Source organism: Bubalus bubalis, chromosome 6 (assembly GCF_019923935.1).
Source record: "Bubalus bubalis isolate 160015118507 breed Murrah chromosome 6, NDDB_SH_1, whole genome shotgun sequence".
Taxonomy (NCBI): Eukaryota; Metazoa; Chordata; class Mammalia; order Artiodactyla; family Bovidae; genus Bubalus; species Bubalus bubalis.
This window is the reverse complement of record NC_059162.1, coordinates 63,444,437-63,464,608: the sequence shown is the minus strand read 5'-3', so window position 1 is coordinate 63,464,608 and position 20,172 is coordinate 63,444,437.

Here is a 20,172-nt window from a genome sequence, read left to right as displayed (position 1 = left end):
CCCCAATCCCTCCCAGCATCAGAGTCTTTTCCAATGAGTCACCTCTTCGCATGAGGTGACCAAAGTACTGGAGTTTCAGCTTTAGCATCATTCCTTCCAAAGAAATCCCAGGGCTAATCTCTCTCAGAATAGACTGGTTGGATCTCCTTGCAGTCCAAGGGATTCTCAAGAGTCTTCTCCAACACCACAGTTCAAAAGTATCAATTCTTCAGCACTCAGTAGGCCATCTAATTCTCATTAAATTTCCTATGAGATAGTTATTTTTGTTACAATAGTCCCATTTTTAAATAAACCAAGAAACAAGCTTAGAGTATTAAGCAACTTGACCATGGTCACACACCTTAAAAGTACTAAAACCTGGATTCAGATCCCAAATTGCCTAACATTAGAATGAACATTACATGCATATCACTGAAATCCAACTTACTGTTGCTGATGAATGTGTTACAAAGAAAAATTATTTAACTTTTTATTTTATTAGTCAAAATAAGAAAATAATAAACTTCTTATTAAGTTAAATTATCTCAAGGAAAAAAAGATGGTGAATTAAAACAATAAACTAAGACTGAAAATTTTTCCAGCAGAAATTTTACTAAAAGAACAAAAATAAAAAAAAAAACTACTCTTGAAAATGTAATTGGGCACACATCAAAATATCATCAAGGATATTAGAACCCATTGTTATGATGAAATAAGATAAAAACTAATTTTGCTAAATGGAATCAACAAGGTCTTTAAACACAATTATATTTAAACCATAATAGGAGCACTGAGCTGTTTTATGAGGCAATAATCTGGTTCCCGCGTGGATAAACTATAAGGCTGAAGGCTGGTTAGAATTTTGTAATAAGAGAACTGGATTATTGCCTCATAAAATTGTTCAGCACTTTTCTCATTGTGATTATTCTACAAGGCTTTGAGAATTCACTTTTAAATAAACGTCAGTTAGACTGCTGCTGCTGCTGCTGCTAAGTCGCTTCAGTCATGTCCGACTCTGTGCAACCCCATAGATGGCAGCCCACCAGGCTCTCCCGTCCCTGGGATTCTCTAGGCAAGAACACTGGAGTGGGTTGTCATTTCCTTCTTCAATGCATGAAAGTGAAAAAATAAAGTGAAGTTGCTCAGTCGTGTCCGACTCCTAGCGACCCCATGGACTGCAGCCCACCAGGCCCCTCTGTCCATGGGATTTTCCAGGCAAGAGTACTGGAGTGGGTTGCCATTGCCTTCTCCCAGTTAGACTAGTAAGTACTTATATGAACAACAACAACAAAAAAACCTATGATGAAAGTGGTAAAGGTAGACAGCAGCCTTTGTAAATAATAAACAATAGTCTTAGGTCTAAACTTTTTTTTTTTAATTTATAATGTGATAAGGTAACAATTCTCAATTTTCAAGACTTTTTTGATTTAAAAAAAAAATAGTTTTATTCTCTAGGGCATCTGGCCACCAGTTTCCATAGGAAGGTAATAAAGAGATCTTTTGTGTCTGTAACTGGATCTTACTGGGTTCATTTTCACATGGATCAAATGTTCATATAATTCCCATTAGACAAGAATATGTACTTCCAATTCAGTTTTTCTTGTTTATTGTCTTTACAGAAATGTTAGTGAACCCTCTCTGTTCTATCACTTTACAAATGTTTTTCACTTAATAATCATCTTTGGTTAACATTTTTGCAGTACATTTCAGTGCACTGAAATATGACTTAGGCTTAAGAAGAATTATATAAAACATTATTAGAGACTGGTCAATGACTTTTACTGTTTCACTTCCAAATGGACCTTTCTAAGTATATAGATAAAAGTTACTATAAAACTCTTTATCTTTGATCAGTGACTTCCCTGGTGGCTCAGACGGTAAAGCATCTGCCTACAATGCAGGACACCTGGGTTCAATCCTGGGTCGGGAAGATCTCCTGGAGAAGGAAGTAGCAACCCACTCCAGTACTCTTGCCTGGAAAATCCTATGGACAGAGGAGCCTGGTAGGCTACAGTCCATGGGGTCACAAAGAGTCAGATACGACTGAGTGACTTCACTTTCCCACTTTGATCAGTAAGGCATTTTCCCCCCCCCCCCCCCCATACTCATTCTCTTAACTCTCACTTCCCAAATATATCTCCTTCATGCTGAAATAGTCTGAAAGTCTATCAAGTCACGGCAACTGGCTCAGTACCCAAGGCCTTATAACCTAACTTAGGTCCAAATGTGGTCCCTCTTGATTTAGAGGACTATGAGCTAAAATAGATGAATATCCTGTCTTCTATATACTCAATATACAATGATGAAACAGAGAAAAGCTAAAAAAGTATTACAGAGGAGGAGAAAATCAGAGGCACCCAAAAGTAAGTAGTTCATAATTCAGAAATCTTCCTAAGCAAATATTGCTAGAACTCCCTACTTTGGTGAACAGAATAGACCTTGTTCTCCATGGGTAGAGGTAGTCATTCTGTCCTCTTTGCAGCATCCTTTATCATCATCCTTCCTCACATCTGAAAAGGACAGAGCAGTCCTATTCCTGACAATAGAGGACATTTCCTAGTCTGCTTTCTGCCTGGCCAATGTTGGGGGTTGGGGGGTCAGATATCTTTTTTGATCTTCAAAACTCACAGTCTCTTTTAGTCCAGAATGGTAAAAGAACTCTGTTAAAATTTTATTTTATATATATATATATATATATATATATATATATTTATTTTAATTGGAGGCTAATTACTTTACAATATTTTGGTGGTTTTTGCCATAAATTCACATGAATCAGCCATGGGTGTACATGTGTTCCCCATCCAGACCCTCCCTCTGACCTCCCTCCCCATCCCATCCCTCAGGGTCATCCCAGTGCACCAGTCCTGAGCACACTGCCTCATGCATCAAAGCTGGACTGGCGATCTATTTCACATATGATAATATACATGTTTCAGTGCTATTCTTTCAAGTCCTCCCACCCTCGCCTTTTCCCACAGAGTCCAAAAGTCTGTTTTTTACATCTGTCTTTCTTTTGCTGTCTCACATATACGGTCCTGGCTACCATCTTTCTAAATTCCACATATATGCATTAATACACTGCACTGGTGTTTTTCTTTCTGATTTACTTTGCTCTATATAATAGGCTCCAGTTTCATCAACCTCTTTAGAACTGATTCAAATGTATTCTTTTTAATGGCTGAGTAATATTCCATTGTGTATATGCACCACAGCTTTCTTATCCATTCATCTGCCGATGGTCATCTAGGTTGCTTCCATGTCCTGGCTATTGTAAACAGTGCTGTGATGAACATTGGGGTACACGTGTCTCTTTCAATTCTGGTTTCCTTGGTGTTAATGCACAGCAGTGGGATTGCTGGGCCATATGGCAGTTCTATTTCCAGTTTTTTAAGGAATCTCTACACTGTTCTCCATAGTGGCTGTTCTAGTTTGCATTCCCACCAACAGTGTAAGAGTGTTCCTTTTTCTACACACCCTCTCCAGCATTTATTATTTGTAGACTTTTTGATAGCATCCATTCTGACTGGCGTGAAATGGTACCTCATTGTGGTTTTGATTTGCATTTCTCTGATAATGAGTGATGTTGAGCATCTTTTCATGTGTTTGTTATCCATTTGTATATCTTCTTTGGAGAAATGTCTGTTTAGTTCTTTGGCCCATTTTTGATTGGGTCATTTATTTTTCTGGAATTGAGCTGCAGGAGTTGCTTGTATATTTTTGATATTAATTCTTTGTCAGTGGCTTTGTTTGTTATTATTTTCTCCCATTCTGAAGGCTGCCTCTTCACCTTGCTTATAATATCCTTCATTGTGCAAAAGCTTTTAAGTTTAATTAGGTCCCATTTGTTTATTTTTGCTTTTATTTCCATTACTCTGAGAGGTGGGTCATGGAGGATCCTGCTGTGATTTATGTCAGAGAGTGTTTTGCCTATGTTTTCCTCTAGGAATTTGATAGTTTCTGGTCTTACATTTAGATCTTTAACCCATTTTGAGTTTATTTTTGTGTATGGTGTTAGAAAGTATTCTGGTTTCATTTTTTTACAAGTGGCTGACCAGCTTTCCCAGTACCACTTGTTAAAGAGATTGTCTTTTCTCCATTGTATATTCTTGCCTCCTTTGTCAAAGATAAGGTGTCCATATGTGCGTGGATTTATCTCTGGGCTTTCTATTTTGTTCCATTGATCTATATTTCTGTCTTTGTGCCACTACCATACTGTCTTGATGACTGATGCTATGTAGTATAGCCTGAAGTCAGGCAGGTTGATTCCTCCAGTTCCATTCTTCTTTCTCAAGACTGCTTTGGCTATTCAAGGTTTTTTGTAATTTCATACAAATTGTGAAATTGTTTGTTCTAATTCTCTGAAAAATACCATTGGAAGCTTGACAGGGATTGCACTGAATCTATAGATTGCTTTGGGTAGTATACTCATTTTCAAAATATTGATTCTCATGATCTATGAACATGGTATATTTTTCCATCTATTTGTGTCCTTTTTGATTCTTTCATCAGTGTTTTATAGCTTTCTATATATAGGTCTTTTGTTTCTTTAGGTAGATTTATTTCTAAGTATTTTATTCTTTTCGTTGTAATGGTGAATGGAATTGTTTCCTTAATTTCTCTATTTTCTCATTGTTAGTGTATAGGAATGCAAGGGATTTCTGGGTGTTGATTTTATATCCTGCAACTTTACTGTATTCATTAATTAGCTCTAGTAATTTTCTGGTGGAGTCTTTAGGGTTTTCTATGTAGAGGATCATGTCATCTGCAAATAGTGAGAGTTTTACTTCTTGTTTTCCAATCTGGATTCCTTTTATTTCTTTTTCTGTTCTGATTGCTGTGGCCAAATTTCCCAAACTATGTTCAACAGTAGTGGTGAGGGTGGGCACCCTTGTCTTCTTCCTGACTTTAGAGGAAATGCTTTCAATTTTTCACCATTGAGGATAATATTTGCTGTGGGCTTATCATATATGGCTTTGATTATGTTGAGGTATGTTCCTTCTATGCCTGCTTTCTGGAGAGTTTTTATCATAATTGGATGTTGAATTTTGTCAAAGGTTTTCTCTGCATCTATTGAGATAATCATAGTTTTTATCTTTTACTTTGTTAATGGGGTGTGTCACATTGATTGATTTGCAAATATTAAAGAATCCTTGCATCCCTGGGATAAAGCCCACTTGGTGATGATGTATGATCTTTTTAATACATTGTTGGATTCTGTTTGCTAGAAATTTGTTAAGGATTTTTGCATTTATGTTCATCAGTGATACTGGCCTGTAGTTTTCTTTTTTTGTGTTTTTTGTGGCATCTTTGTTTGATTTTGGTATTAGGGTGATGGTGGCCTCATAGAGTGAGTTTGGAAGTTTACTTTCCTCTGCAATTTTCTTCAAGAGTTTGAGTAGGATAGGTGTTAGTTCATCTCTAAATTTTTGGTACAATTCAGCTGTGAAGCCATCTGGTCCTGGGCTTTTGTTTGTTGGAAGATTTCTGATCATGGTTTCGATTTCTGTGCTTGTGATGGGTCTGTTAAGATTTTCTATTTCCTCCTGGTTCAGTTTTGGGAAGCTATACTTTTCTAAGAATTTGTCCAATTCTTCCAAGTTGTCCATTTTATTGGCATATAGTTACTGATAGTAGTCTCTTATGATCCTTTGTATTTCTCTGTTGTCTGTTGTGATTTCTCCATTTTCATTTCTAATTTTGTTGATTTGATTCTTTTCCCTTTATTTCTTGATAAATCTGGCTAATAGTTTGTCTACTTTATTTATCTTCTCGAAGAACCAGCTTTTAGCTTTGTTGATTTTTGCTATGGTCTCTTTTGTTTCTTTTGCATTTATTTCTGCCCTAATTTTTGTGATTTCTTTCCTTCTACTAACCCTGAGGTTTTTCATTTCTTCCTTTTCTAGTTTTTTTAGGTGTAGAGTTAGGTTATTTATTTCATTTCTCTCCTGTTTCTTAAGGTAGGCGTGTATTGCTATAAACCTTCTCCTTAGCACTGCTTTTACTGAATCCCATAGGTTTTGGATTGTTGTGTTTTCATTTTCATTCATTGCTATGCATATTTTGATTTCTTTTTGATTTCTTCTGTGATTTGTTCATTATTCAGAAGAGTGTTGTTTAGCTTCCATATGTTTGTATTTTTCATAGTTTTTTCCTGTAGTTGACATCTAATCTCACCACATTGTGATCAGAAAGATGCTTGAGATGATTTCAATATTTTTGAATTTACCAAGGCTAGATTTATGGCCCAGGATGTGATATATCCTGGAGAAGGTTCTGTGTGCACTTGATAAAAAGGTGAAATTTGTTGTTTTAGGGTGAAATGTCTTAATGATATCAATTAGGACTAATTGTTCCATTGTATCAGTTAAAGTTTGTGTTTCCTTCCTAAATTTCTGTTTAGTTGATCTATCCATATTTGTAAGTGGGGATTAAAGTCTCCCAATATTATTGTGTTATTGTTAATTTCCCATTTCATACTTTTAGCATTTGTCTTACATATTGTGGTGTTATGTTGGGTGCATATATATTTATAATTGTTATATCTTCTTCTTGGATTGATCCTTTGGTCATTATGTAGTGTCCTTCTTTGTCTCTTTTCACGGACTTTATTTCAAAGTCTATTTTATCTGATATGAATATTGCTACTCCTGCTTTCTTTTGGTCTCCTTTTGTGTGAAATATCTTTTTCCATCCCTTTACTTTCAATCTGTATGTGTCCCTAGGTTTGAGGTGGGTCTCTTGTAGACAGCATATATAGGGGTCTTGTTCTTTCATCCATTCAGCCAGTCTTTGTCTTTTGGTTGGGGCATTCAACCCATTTACATTTAAGGTAATTATTGATAAGTAGTACTCTTGCCTGGAAAATCCCATGGACTGAGGAGCCTGGTAGGCTCAAGTCCATGGGGTCGCTAAGAGTCAGACACAACTTAGCAACTTCACTTTCACTTTTCACTTTCATGCATTGGAGAAGGAAATGGCAACCCACTCCAGTGTTCTTGCCTGGAGAATCCCAAGGATGGCGAAGCCTGGTGGGCTGCCGTCTCTGGGGTCGCACAGAGTCGGACACTGACTGAAGCGACTTAGCAGCAGCAGCAGCAGCATGATCCCATTGCCATTTACTTTGTTGTTTTGGGTTCGTGTTTATGATCCTTTTCTGTATTTTCTGTCTAGAGAAGATCCTTTAGCATTTGTTGGAGAGCTAGTTTGGTGGTGCTGAATTCTCTGAGCTTTTGCTTGTCTGTAAAGCTTTTGATTTCTCCTTCATATTTGAATGAAATCCTTGCTGGATACAGTAATCTGGGTTGTAGGTTTTTCTCTTACATCACTTTAAGTATGTCCTGCCATTCCCTTCTCGCTTGAAGGGTTTATATTGAAAGATCAGCTGTTATTCTTATAGGGATTCTCTTGTGGGTTAGTTGTTGTTTTTCCCTTGCTGCTGTTCATATTTGTTCTTTGTGTTTGATCTTCATTAATTTGGTTAATATGTGTCTTGGGGTGTTCTGCCTTGGGTTTATCCTGTTGGGACTCTATGGGTTTCTTGGATTTGGGTGATTATTTCCTTCCCCATTTTAGGGAAGTTTTCAACTATTATCTCCTCAAGTATTTTCTCATTGTCTTTCTTTTTGTCTTCTTCATCCGGGACTCCTATGATTCAAATGTTAGGGTGTTTAACATTGTCCCAGAGGTCCCTGAGGTTGTCTTCATTTCTTTTAATTCTTTTTTCTTCTCTGCTTCATTTATTTCTACCATTCTATCTTCTACCTCACTTATCCTATCTTCTGCCTCAGTTATTCTACTGTTGGTTCGCTCCAGAGTGTTTTTTATCTCATTTATTGCATTATTCATTATTGATTGACTCTTTTTTATTTCTTCTAGTGCATTGTAACATTTCTTGCATCTTCTCAATCCTTGCCTCCAGCATATTTATCTGTAACTCCATTTTTGTTTTCAAGATTTTGGATCATTCTTAATATCATTATTCTTAATTCTTTTTCAGGTAGACTCCCTATCTCCTCCTCTTTGGTTTGGTTTGGTGGGCTTTTATCATGTTCCTTTACCTGATCAATATTTCTCTGCCTTTTCATCTTGTTTAGGTTGTTGTGTTTGGGGTGGCCTTTCTGTATGCTGGAAGTTTGTGGTTCCTCTTTATTGTGGAGGTTCCTCTCTTGAGTGGGGTTGGATAAGTGGCTTGTCAAGGTTTTCTGGTTAGGGAAGCCTACGTCAGTGTTCTGGTGGGTGGAGCTGGATTTCTTCTCTCTGGAGTGCAATGAAGTGTCCAGTAGTGAGTTTTGAGGTATCTATGGGCTTGGTGTGACTTTTGGCCACCTGTATGTTTCTGCTCAGGGAGAATTCTCCACAAATGTTCCTGCTTTGTGGAGAATTAGCTTGGTATGTCTTGCTCTGAAACTTGTTGGCTCTTGGGTGGAGCTTGGTTTCAGTGTAGGTATGGAGGCTTTTGTATGACTTTTTGTTGATTAATGGTCCCTGGAGTCAGGAGATTTCTGGTGATCTCAAGTTTTGGTTTGTGGCCTCCTGCCTCTGGCTTTCAGTATTATTCTTTTAGTAGCCTCAAGATTTCTCCATCCATACAGCACCAATGACAAAACAGCTAGGTTAAGGGTGAAAAGATTCTTCACAGTGAGGGAGACTCAAAGAGGTTCACAGAGTTACATGGAGAAGAGGGAGTAGGGAGATAGAGGTTACCAGGAGAAGAAGAGGGGGAATCAAAGGGGGAGAGAGCAGTCTAGCCAGTAATCAATTTCCTATTTGCTCTCCACAGTCTGGAAGACTCAGAGAGGTTCATGGAATTCCATAAAGAATAGAAGAGGAAGGAAGGAGATAGAAGTTGACCAGGAGGAAAGAGGAGGAATCAAAAGGAGAGAGACCAATCTATCCTGTGATCAGTTCCCTAATTTTCTCCATAGCCTGGGACACCCAAAGAGATTCACATAGTTAAGTAGAGAAGAGAAGGGGGAGGGAGGAGATAGAGGTGACCTAGGGGAGAAAAATGAGAATCAAAAGGAGAGACAGCAATCAAGCCAGTAATCACACTTCTAAGTAAAATGATAACTGAAGATTGGATTCTTAAAGGTACAAAATTGATAGCAAATACCAAAAAGCAAAGATTTAAAATCTAGAGTAGAGGATCAGTTCAGTTCAGTTCAGTCACTCAGTCATGTCAGACTCTTTGCAACACCATGAATCACAGCATGCCAGGCCTCCCTGTCCATCACCAAGTCCCGGAGTTCACTCAAACTCATGTCCATTGAGTCAGTGATACCATCCAGCCATCTCATCCTCTGTCGTCCCCTTCTCCTGCTGCCCCCAATCCCTCCCAGCATCAGGGTCTTTTCCAATGATTCAACTCTTCACATGAGGTGGCCAAAGTATTGGAATTTCAGCTTCAGCATCAGTCTCTCCAATGAACACCCAGGACTGATCTCCTTTAGGATGGACTGGTTGGATCTCCCTGCAGTCCAAAGGACTCTCAAGAGTCTTCTCCAACATCACAGTTCAAAAGCATCAATTCTTCGGCACTCAGCTTTCTTCACAGTCCAACTCTCACCTGCATACATGACCACTGGAAAAACCATAGCCTTGACTAGACGGACCTTTGTTGGCAAAGTAATGTCTCTGCTTTTGAATATGCTATCTAGGTTGGTCATAACTTTACTTCCAAGGAGTAAGCATCTTTTAATTTCATGGCTGCAGTCACCATCCGCAGTGATTTTGGAGCCCCCCAAAAATAAAGTCTGACACTGTTTCCACTGTTTCCCCATCTATTTCCCATGAAGTGATGGGACCAGATGCCATGATCTTAGTTTTCTGAATGTTGAGCTTTAAGCCAACTTTTTCACTCTCCTCTTTCATTTCATCAAGAGGCTTTTGAGTTCCTCTTCACTTTCTGCCATAAGGGTGGTATCATCTGCATATCTGACGTTATTGATATTTCTCCCAGCAATCTTGATTCCAGCTTGTGCTTCTTCCAACCCAGCGTTTCTCATGATGTAGTCTTCATATAAGTTAAATAAGCAGGGTGACAGTATACAGCCTTGACGTACTCCTTTTTCCTATTTGGAGCCAGTCTCTTGTTCCATGTCCAGTTCTAACTGTTGCTTCCTGACCTGCATATAGGTTTCTCAAGAGGCAGGTCAGGTGGTCTGGTATTCACATCTCTTTCAGAATTTTCCACAGTTTATTGTGTTCCACACAGTCAAAGGCTTTGGCATAGTCAACAAAGCAGAAATAGATGTTTTTCTGGAACTCTCTTGCTTTTTTGATGATCCAGCAGATGTTGGCAATTTGATCTCTGGTTCCTCTGCCTTTTCTAAAACCAGCTTGAACATCTGGAAGTTCATAGTTCACGTACTCTGGGATAGACTCTCCAAAATACAATATTAAAAAAACAAAACAAAATTGCAAAAGTTAAGTAAAAATTATGAAATTTGCTTCAAAAATGGGGGTCTTCTTTTTCAAGGTAATAGGTTTTTAAAATGAAAATTAAAGGATTAATAAAGAACTTAAAAATTTTAAAATTAAAAATAAATTAAAAAATTATAATTATAAAATATATCTAGGAATTTCTCTGGAGCTGTTGAGGGCAGTGTATGGTCAGTTCAGTTTCAGATAGTTCCTTGTTCCACATTATACTTCGTCTCAAGGTCTATACGTCCTTTCCAATGTAGTCACTGTTAACTACAGAGTTTTAATCTGTTGCACCTGTCACTTCCATAGCCGTTCCCTCTTTATTTTGGCTTCCTCTGTTTGCAAATCTCTTCAGTATCTAACTTCTGCCCTGACACAGAGGGTAGAGGTGGTAATTTATTTAGGCTCACGTTTTCAATTGTGCTGCGGGGAGGGAGGAACACTACATACAAATATCACTGGCATGTGTGATGAGTGCTTCCAGTGTCTGGGTTTCACTAGGTTTGCCCTGGCTCACAGCGTGTATGCTTTCCTGGTCTACACTGCTTAGGCTTCAGGTTGCTCTGTCGGGAACTGTCTGAGGCGGGCACTGGGTTGCATGCACTTCCAGATCTACACCACTCAGGTTCAGGTTCTCGGGTACTCCACAAAGGCACAGACTCAGTTGGGCCCACGTTTTGTGCCCTTCCCAGGTCCGAGCAGCTCAGGTGACCAGGTGCTTGGCGAGCACACACTTCCCAGGTGCGGTGCATCTTATCACCTCCCCGGTCCCAGCCACTCAGTTTTCTGCATACGTAGCTGCATCTCAGGTGTGCCGTGTGTCTCTTCTGGGGAGCTGATCTCTGGCTCCGACCCTCCTGATGGATGTCAACCGTCCAGGATCCTAGGAAGACTTGGTTAGTGACTGCTAGCCTGCTTGCAGTTTGGTAGGGGATGGGGCCAAGTTTGCCCCTTTCCTTCCAGCTCTGGCTGGCACCTGCCTGCCTCCCTGCCTCTGGCAGGGGAATGGACCAGTCCACAGCTGGCTAGCTCTCCTCTGGTATTTGTTCAGTCCTTTGTTCTGTGATCGGCCTGGCAGTGCCTTAGGTTAGAGCTTTTCGCTGGAAAGTTCTCTCTCTCTCTTTCTCCCCCCCCCCTTTTTTTTCCCCTCTCTGGCTATCCCATGGTTTGGGTTGCTATCTCACATTAGCTCCCTCAGATTGCCCTCAGGGCATTCAGGCCTGGTCCTTACCCTAAGCAGTGCAGCCCGCGCCTCGCTGTTCAGCCCCTGCTTGCTGGTGGTGGATGTGAGCATATGGGCTACCTCTCCGATAGAAATTGTAATTGGACCTGTAATCTGTGGGTTTTATTTTTTTATTTTTTCCTCCCAGTTATGTTGCCCTCTGAGATTCCAAAACTCCCCACAGGCCCACCAGTGAGATGGTCTCCTGGTGTTTGGAAACTTCTCTTTAAGACTCCCTCCCCGGGACGGTTCTCTGTTCCTACCTCTTTTGTCTCTCTTTTTACCTGTTATATTTTGTTCTACCTCCTTTCGAAGACAATGGGCTACCTTTCTGGGCACCTGGTGTCCTCCACCAGCGTTCAGAAGTTGTTTTGTGGTATTTGCTCAGCATTCAAATGATCTTTCCATGAATTTGTGGGGGAGAAAGTGGTCTCCCTGTCCTATTCGTCTGCCATCTTAGGGCCATCCTCAAAATTTTATTTTATATATTAAAAAAATTTGATTCCAAACAATTTCATGTCCCATGATCCAAGCCTCATTTTCTGAAGTCCCTTTTAAAAGACACTTCAGAGCAACCACCGTAAGTCAGCAACATCCTAACCTCTTTGTTCAACAGTACAAATTATTTAAGCTTATTTTCTGCATTCCAGATTATCCCAGGCTGTCGTTTTAAGCTCCACATATTTCACCATTGTGTAAGAAAGTTGTCCAGGTCTTCATCTTCCTACAATGGTTTCATCACTGTCACTCCTACCCAAAGCCAATGCCATGTACTTAGTTCTCATTTTATTAGCAATCCAATCTCGTAATGAGATTTTAGTCATATTTCTCCTGCAATTATGCTTCATGAAATAAACCTCAAGATATCAGGGACTTTCAACAACTACCTTTTATGTTTCTTGATAAAGATGCAGGCAGCCACTAGAAGGTATCTGTGTAGTCACGTGAGGCATGATATTCTCAGTTAGAAAGCATATGTACAAGATCCCATGCCTAATAATACAAGTACTTTTACTGGCTTTGTTTTTGTCTATCCCCTAATATAAGCCACTGCAAATGCAAGTCACATGACTGGGGATGTACACCCCACATACTTGACTAGGAGTAAATGCAAGGCCCCAAGGTAAAGAATGTAAATATATAAACCTGTTACAAGAAAGCAGTGAAGAATTAAAAAATATACATTTTAGAAGGAATTAACAAATGCACAATCATGATGGAAGATTCTAACAAACATCTGACCAGAATAAAAAACTAGGTTGATAGGTCTAGGCATACCAAGAATTTAAAAATATAATTAACTTGGTTTATCTCATATAGATAAAGCCTATCACATATACAGACTTTTTTCCCAACACAAATACCTAGAGACAGATGAAAATAAAAGCACAATCATCCAAAACTTATGGGACACTGTAGGAGGAGTTCCAAAAGGGAAGCTTATGGCAATACAATCTTACCTCAGGAAACAAGAAAAATCACAAATAAACAATCTAACCTGACACCTAAAGCTGCTAGAGAAAGAAGAACAAGTGACCCTCAAAGTTAATAGAAGGAAAGTAATCAAAGATCAGAGCAGAAATAAATGAAATAGAGATGAACAATAGCAAAGATCAATGAAACTGAATGTTGGTTCTTTGAAAAGATAAACAAAATAGACAAACTTTTGGCCAGACTCATCAAGAAAATAAGGGAAAGGGCTCAAATAAAATTAGAAATGGAAGTTACACTGGATACTACAGAAATACAAAGGATCATAAGAGACTACTACCAGCAACTGTATGCCAGCAAAATGAACAACCTGGCAGAAATGACACATTTTTGGAAAGTATAATCTCCCAAGACTGGAACAGGAAGAAATATGGATAGACCAATTACAAGTACTGAAACTGAAACTGTGATCAAAATGATTCTCCAAAACTGAAAGTCCAGGACCCGATGGCTTCACAGGCAAATTCTATCAAACATTTAAAAAGTTAACACCTATCATTTTAAAATGTTCAAAAAATTGCAGAGGAAGGAATATTCCCAAACTCATTCTATGAGGCCACCATCACCCTGATATCAAAACCAGACAAAAATACTACCAAAAAAAAATTGCAAGTTAAATTATAAAAATAAATTTAGACATGCTGCAGGAGAAGAAAGGCCTCAGAAAATTCTACCTAGAAATCAGAGAGGCTATATTCTTTGAACAACAGGAATATAATAGATGTTGACAAAATAGAAAAACATGTAAAATAAGAACTGAATAGATTTGGAAACCAAAAAGTAACTACCTAAACAACTCTTGGATCAAAGAGAAAATGGAAATAGCAATTATACTCTATTTAGGAATTATGGAAAATGAGAAGACTCATATCAAAACTCATCACTGCAACCAGAACACTTCTCAGAGGCAAATGTATAATCATGAATGCATTGCTTAGGAAACAAGAAAGACTGAAAATATCAAAATAAGCTTTTAATATAAGAAGCTATAGTAGGAATAGCCAAAATAACACAAAGTAGAAAGACGGAATTAATGAAGTCATAAAGTAGAGAACAAAAGGGGGCTTGAATAAAATTAAAGCAACATTATGTACAGCTTCCTACATATAAATTTGAAAAATTCAAACTAAATGGATGTTTATAGAAAAATGTAAATTTACTAAAATGGACTCTAATGTATTAAACACTGATTAAGAACAAAGGAAACAAGCAAAGATTTTGAAAGCATGGTTCATATAGACTCAACATCAACACTGGAATAAAAAAAACAAATACAAAATATAAGCATCATATATAATCATACAAATAAAGACAAAGTAGGAGATAAACTATAATAGCACTATACTAAAATAACAACAGATCATGACAAAGTGTAACTCATTCACAACATGAAGGCTCAAAATTAAAAGTTCTGATTCAAATTTATAGTCTGATCTCTTAAAAAAAAAGTGTCTTTTTTTTTTTTTTTTTTTTAAAGCTTTGGTCAATCTAACCTCAATAAGGTGGGTCTGTAATGCATTGCTAAGTTAAAAATTCACTTCAAATTGAAAACGACCAACACATTCCTTTTCCACATACACAGGTACCTCTGTGTAAAGGCATACATACACATACCTATCCACATCTACAAAAGAAAAATAGAAGAATATTTCTTTTTAAATAAAATTTTATGGAACATGACATAAAATTAGTAAGAATAAAACATTAAAAACATTCTTATAAACTTAGGAACAACATGGGCATGTCTCATGTTATAGCTCCTATTCCAAGTGCAAAAATGATTTAATCAAAATAGTAACAAAAATATAAAATATTTAAATTTAATTCAATAAAATCATACAATACCAAATGAAAAAAAATCTATAAAATCTGGATAAAGGGAGAAACATCTTTGGAAGGGAAGATGTTATCTTAGAAAAATAAGTGATTATTGAAATAATCTATTAATTCAGTGCAATCCCAAAGAAAATTCTAGAGTAATACTCTCCATGTTTGACAAAATGATCATAAAATTGTCCAGAATATTAAATAATGGGACTGCCAAGAAATTTATTTTTAAAAAATATGAAGAACGTCTTGTATTTGTTAAAAAAAAACATACTATAAAATCATTTTACTGGTGAGTAGAATTGTACAGGAGGCTAACTTCAGATTCTAGTATGATAGGTGGTGGTTTAGGTACTCAACTGTGTCTGACTCTTTTGTGATCCCGTGGCCTGTGGCCCCCCAGGCTCCTCTATCGATGGGATTATCCCAGCAAGAACACTGGAATGGGTTGCCATTTCCTTCTCCAGGGGATCTTTCCAACCCAAGAATTGAAGCTGACTCTCCTGCATTGCAGGCAGATTCTCTACTGACTGAGCCACCAGGGAAGCGTTAAGTAACACAGTATAAATCATTTCACTGGTGAGTAGAATTGAACAGGATAAAACAGAATAGAATAGAAAAGAATTAGAATAGAACAGAAGAAAAAGTATCGTTGAATTTAGGAATCACAATGTTAGCATTTCAAAAAGTACTGTGACAGTGACTATCCATTTTTGAAGCATACAGAAAATTTTCCTCAGTGGTATTTAAACTACAATCAAACTAAACACTTAATATAAAACTGAATATGTATGTGTGTGTATACACACACACACACACACACATATATATATATATGAAGCCTTAGAGATAAAAAGATTTATAGATATAGTTGCTTAATATTTTAATACTGCTGTATGACAACAGATATATTGTTAAAAAGTCAAAAAGAGAATTAAGAGAATGTGGGTAAATATTATATATGTGTGGGTGTATGTGTATATATATATATATATACACACACACACACCTATTTTATATATATATATATATATATACACACATCTACTATATATATATACATACCATATATATACATACTATATACATATATATTATATATACATACTATATATATATATATATAATATTCAGGGATAGGCAATTTCAAATGAGGTGGGTTTTTTTTTTCCAATCAGACTTGAAGAATTTAAAAAGTTTGATAATATTCAGTGTTGGCAAAGGTGTGGCAAAATTAATTCTGTGATGCTTTTGTTACAATGGCCTTTTCACTGAGGAAAATTGAGTTATAATTGCTGAATCCAGAAATGTCTCCTCTATGTGTGTGTGAGTGCTCAGCTGTATATAGCCATTTGAGACCCTATGGACTGGGGCCTACCAAGCTCCTCTGTCCATGGGGTTCTCCAGGCAAGAATACTGGAGTGGGTTGCTATTACCTACTCCAGGGGATCTTCCAGACCCAGGGATCAAATCCATGTCTCCTGCATTTCCTGCACTGGTAGGTGGATTATTTACCACTGAGCCACCTGGGAAGCCCATATCTCCTCTACCAATCACATGTTTCTGCAAAGAGATACATAGAAAATATGTTCATTGCGGTACTGATTGCCATGACAAAGAATGAGAAACAAGGCAAATGCCTATCATTTGGGAAATGTTTAAATAAGTAAAGGTACATCATTAAATAGTATGCATCCATTAAAATTAATGAAATAGATCTACAAATACTAACCTTGAAATATGCATTTGATATATTGCTAACTGTAAAAAGCATGTTGCAGTCAAACATACAGAGCATGACCCATTTCCTAATAATGAAATATGTAGAGGTATGTATGTATTGCACATGTGTATGCTTATGAAGGTATACATATCCTTACTAGAGTGACATTAGACTAGTAGAGAGAGGTTTCATTTATTAACATTATTATAATTATTATTTTTTGTTAAAATCAAATTTTATCTCCAGCACTGTTTAACGATAAAGATCAGGGATTCTTTTAAAATTTTAAATTTTTACTAGGCCTGGTTCTATAAAAAAAATTGCAGAGATTATTTTTTGAATGGGTGTTAATTTTCTACGCACAGTAGAAATTAATTATTGTTAAAATATCTTATCTAAGATCTGTTAGGTATCAATTTTTATATTGATAAATTTTTCTTTTATCAATTAAAAGAAAGCCCACTTTATATTGATATACTTCCCACCAATTTTTTTTAAACCTCCATTTTATTACATTGAAAATACATAGTGAGTGTTACTTGAAATCTGATGAACAGTTTTTTGTTTTGTTTTTTCTTGTTTGTTTGTTTTTTTATGAATCTTGGCAATAAATCACATGTTTTTTGCCTTTTGATCTAAAGTTTATATACACTAAAATGTACAACTCTTAGAAAATGTCTCAATTATTATAATTTCATTCCTCTCTACTTATTAGTGTAAGCGTACTTTCTCATGCTTATTTTTTTTTATTTTTTTTAAATTTTATTTTATTTTTAAACTTTACATAATTGTATTAGTTTTGCCAAATATCAAAATGAATTAACAACATTAATGATAACCTATGAAGCTGAAATACCAATTAAATAAATATGCCTAATTAGAGCCTTTTGAGGAAATGGTCATTTTTAAATATTTACTAGACCATTAAATTCCTAGGGAAATATGTCAAATAATTTTAGGAAAGTTTTTCCTATAATTATGCCTATCTCAAAGTCAGGGTCTCAGAATTTGTCCAAAATTACATTTTCTTGAAATATAAAAGTCACTGCTCTATATGACTTTTCCTTTTGGTCTTATGACAACATTCCTTGCTGCAGGACCATGTTTCTACAAATGAAAAGCCCCTAGGATGTCTCTGTGTAATTTCAAAGTTCTATGTCACATTAACAATCTACCTTAGAGCTTGAGAGGAAAAAGACTGTGTACAGTATTTAAAATTGCCCACTTTTTCCAAAAGCTAGAAGAAAATGTACAGTAAGCAAATAAATATGAATAGAATTTGACTCAATAGTTTTGCTAATATTTTGCTGTAGTCCAATATACCAAAATCACTGCAGATGGTAATTGCAGCCCTGAAATTAAAAGACGCTTACTCCTTGGAAGGAAAGTTATGACCAACCTAGACAGCATATTAAAAAGCAGAGACATTACTTTGTCAACAAAGGTCCATCTAGTCAAGGCTATGGTTTTTCCAGTGGTCATGTATGGATGTGAGAGTTGGACTATAAAGAAAGCTGAGCACAAAAGAATTAACGCTTTTTTTTTTTTTATTATTATTATTTTAATTTTATTTTTAAACTTTACATAATTGTATTAGTTTTGCCAAATATCAAAATGAATCCACCACAGGTATACATGTGTTCCCCATCCTGAACCCTCCTCCCTCCTCCCGAATTAATGCTTTTAAACTGTGGTGTTGGAGAAGACTCTTGAGAGTCCCTTGGACTGCAAGAAGATCCAGCCAGTCCATCCTAAAGGAGATCAGTCCTGGGTGTTCATTGGAAGGGCTGATACTGAAGCTGAAACTCCAGTACTTTGGCCACCTGATGCGAAGAACTGACTCATTTGAAAAGACCCTGATGCTGGGAAAGATTGAGGGCAAGAGAAGGGGACGACAGAGGATGAGATGGTTGGATGGCATCACCATCTCAATGGACATGGGTTTGGGTGGACTCCAGGAGTTGGTGATGGATAGAGAGGCCTGGTGTGCTGTGATTCATGGGGTTACAAAGAGTTGGACACGACTGAATGACTGAACTGAATTGAATGTAAAACAAACAGAATTGTGGAAACTGAGTTTGAGGTTATTCCGGAACCACAGTCTAACTTTCTCTGTAGACTGAGCCTGTCTGACCTCCCCATGACAAACCAAGCCACAGAAACCTCGTACCATAGCTCTCCACATCACCACCTCCCTCCTCTGGAACTCAGTTCCTGTGCTAATGGCAGATATCCCTTGGAAATCACAACTCTTTCCTTCAGAGTCTGAATCTAATCTCACAGCCCTTCTGAACATAGTAATTCAGGTAACTATAAACAGTGTTTTAGAGCTCACATTCAAAATGAAGTATATTGTCCATTTCCCTCCTACATAAACAATTTTAACCATGTTTGATTTTTTCTAACACAATCATACATACTCTTGCTAATATGCCTTTACTCTTTTTCTTTCCCCTTTAAAATGTCCTCTTACAACAATAAAGAAAAGAAAGAAAAGCTGCAGTCTCTGTCCTAACCTCCCCCACATATAGTCCTATATCTCAGAGCCTTCTGGGTATAGTTATTCCATTGTGTGTGTGTTTAGTCCAACTCCTTGCGACCCCATGGACTACAGCCTGCCAGGTTCCTCTGTCCGTGGAATTTTCCAGGCTAGAATACTGGAGTGGGTTGCCATTTCCCCAACCCAGGGATCTTCCTTCCCCACCCAGGGATAGAACCTGCATCTATTTGTCACCTGCACTGGCAGGCAGATTCACGACTAGTGCCACCTGGGAAGCCCTCTTTCAACATTGCTCCCATTCAAATCTTCACCATCTTTCAAGACCAAGTTCCTGTCTTGCTTTTTTTTTTTTTTTTAAACAGCCTCTCAGACAATGATCTGGCAGGCCATTGAGAACTCTGACTCCTCTGAAGGCCTCCTTCAGTATTTCTCACACAGTGTAGGGAGCTGACTTTATCAGTAATCCTGTTAATTCTCTAACTTACAAATGCCACTATCAGTGGGAATATGCTCCATCAGTTCAGTTCAGTTTGGTCACTCAGTGGTGTCTGACTTTTTGTGACTCCATGGACTGCAGCACACCAGGCTTCCCTGTCCACCACCAACTCCCAGAGCTTCTCAAACAGAGCGGAGAAAGGGTTACTAACAATAATTAGTAACACCTCTAGATTTTTAATGATTCTAAGTACAGGCTAAAAGACATTAGTGAAGCTGATTATTTTTTCTAGTTAAGAACAAGTCCCTTCAAATTGTTTTTGTTTTTGTTTTTTTTTCCCTAGGAGTACTACACTGGAACAGGATTTTAAAACTATTCATGAGAATTAAAAAAAAGTGCAGATGACATTTCAGAACTTCATTTAAAAAATATCATTTGTAGACAGCAAAATACATGTTATATTCCCATGGGATTTAACATTCAAATCAAATTAGAAAATGTTACTTTATAAACTTCATAATAAAATTGCTTCAGATTCTTATCAGTGAACAACATCCTCTTAATTC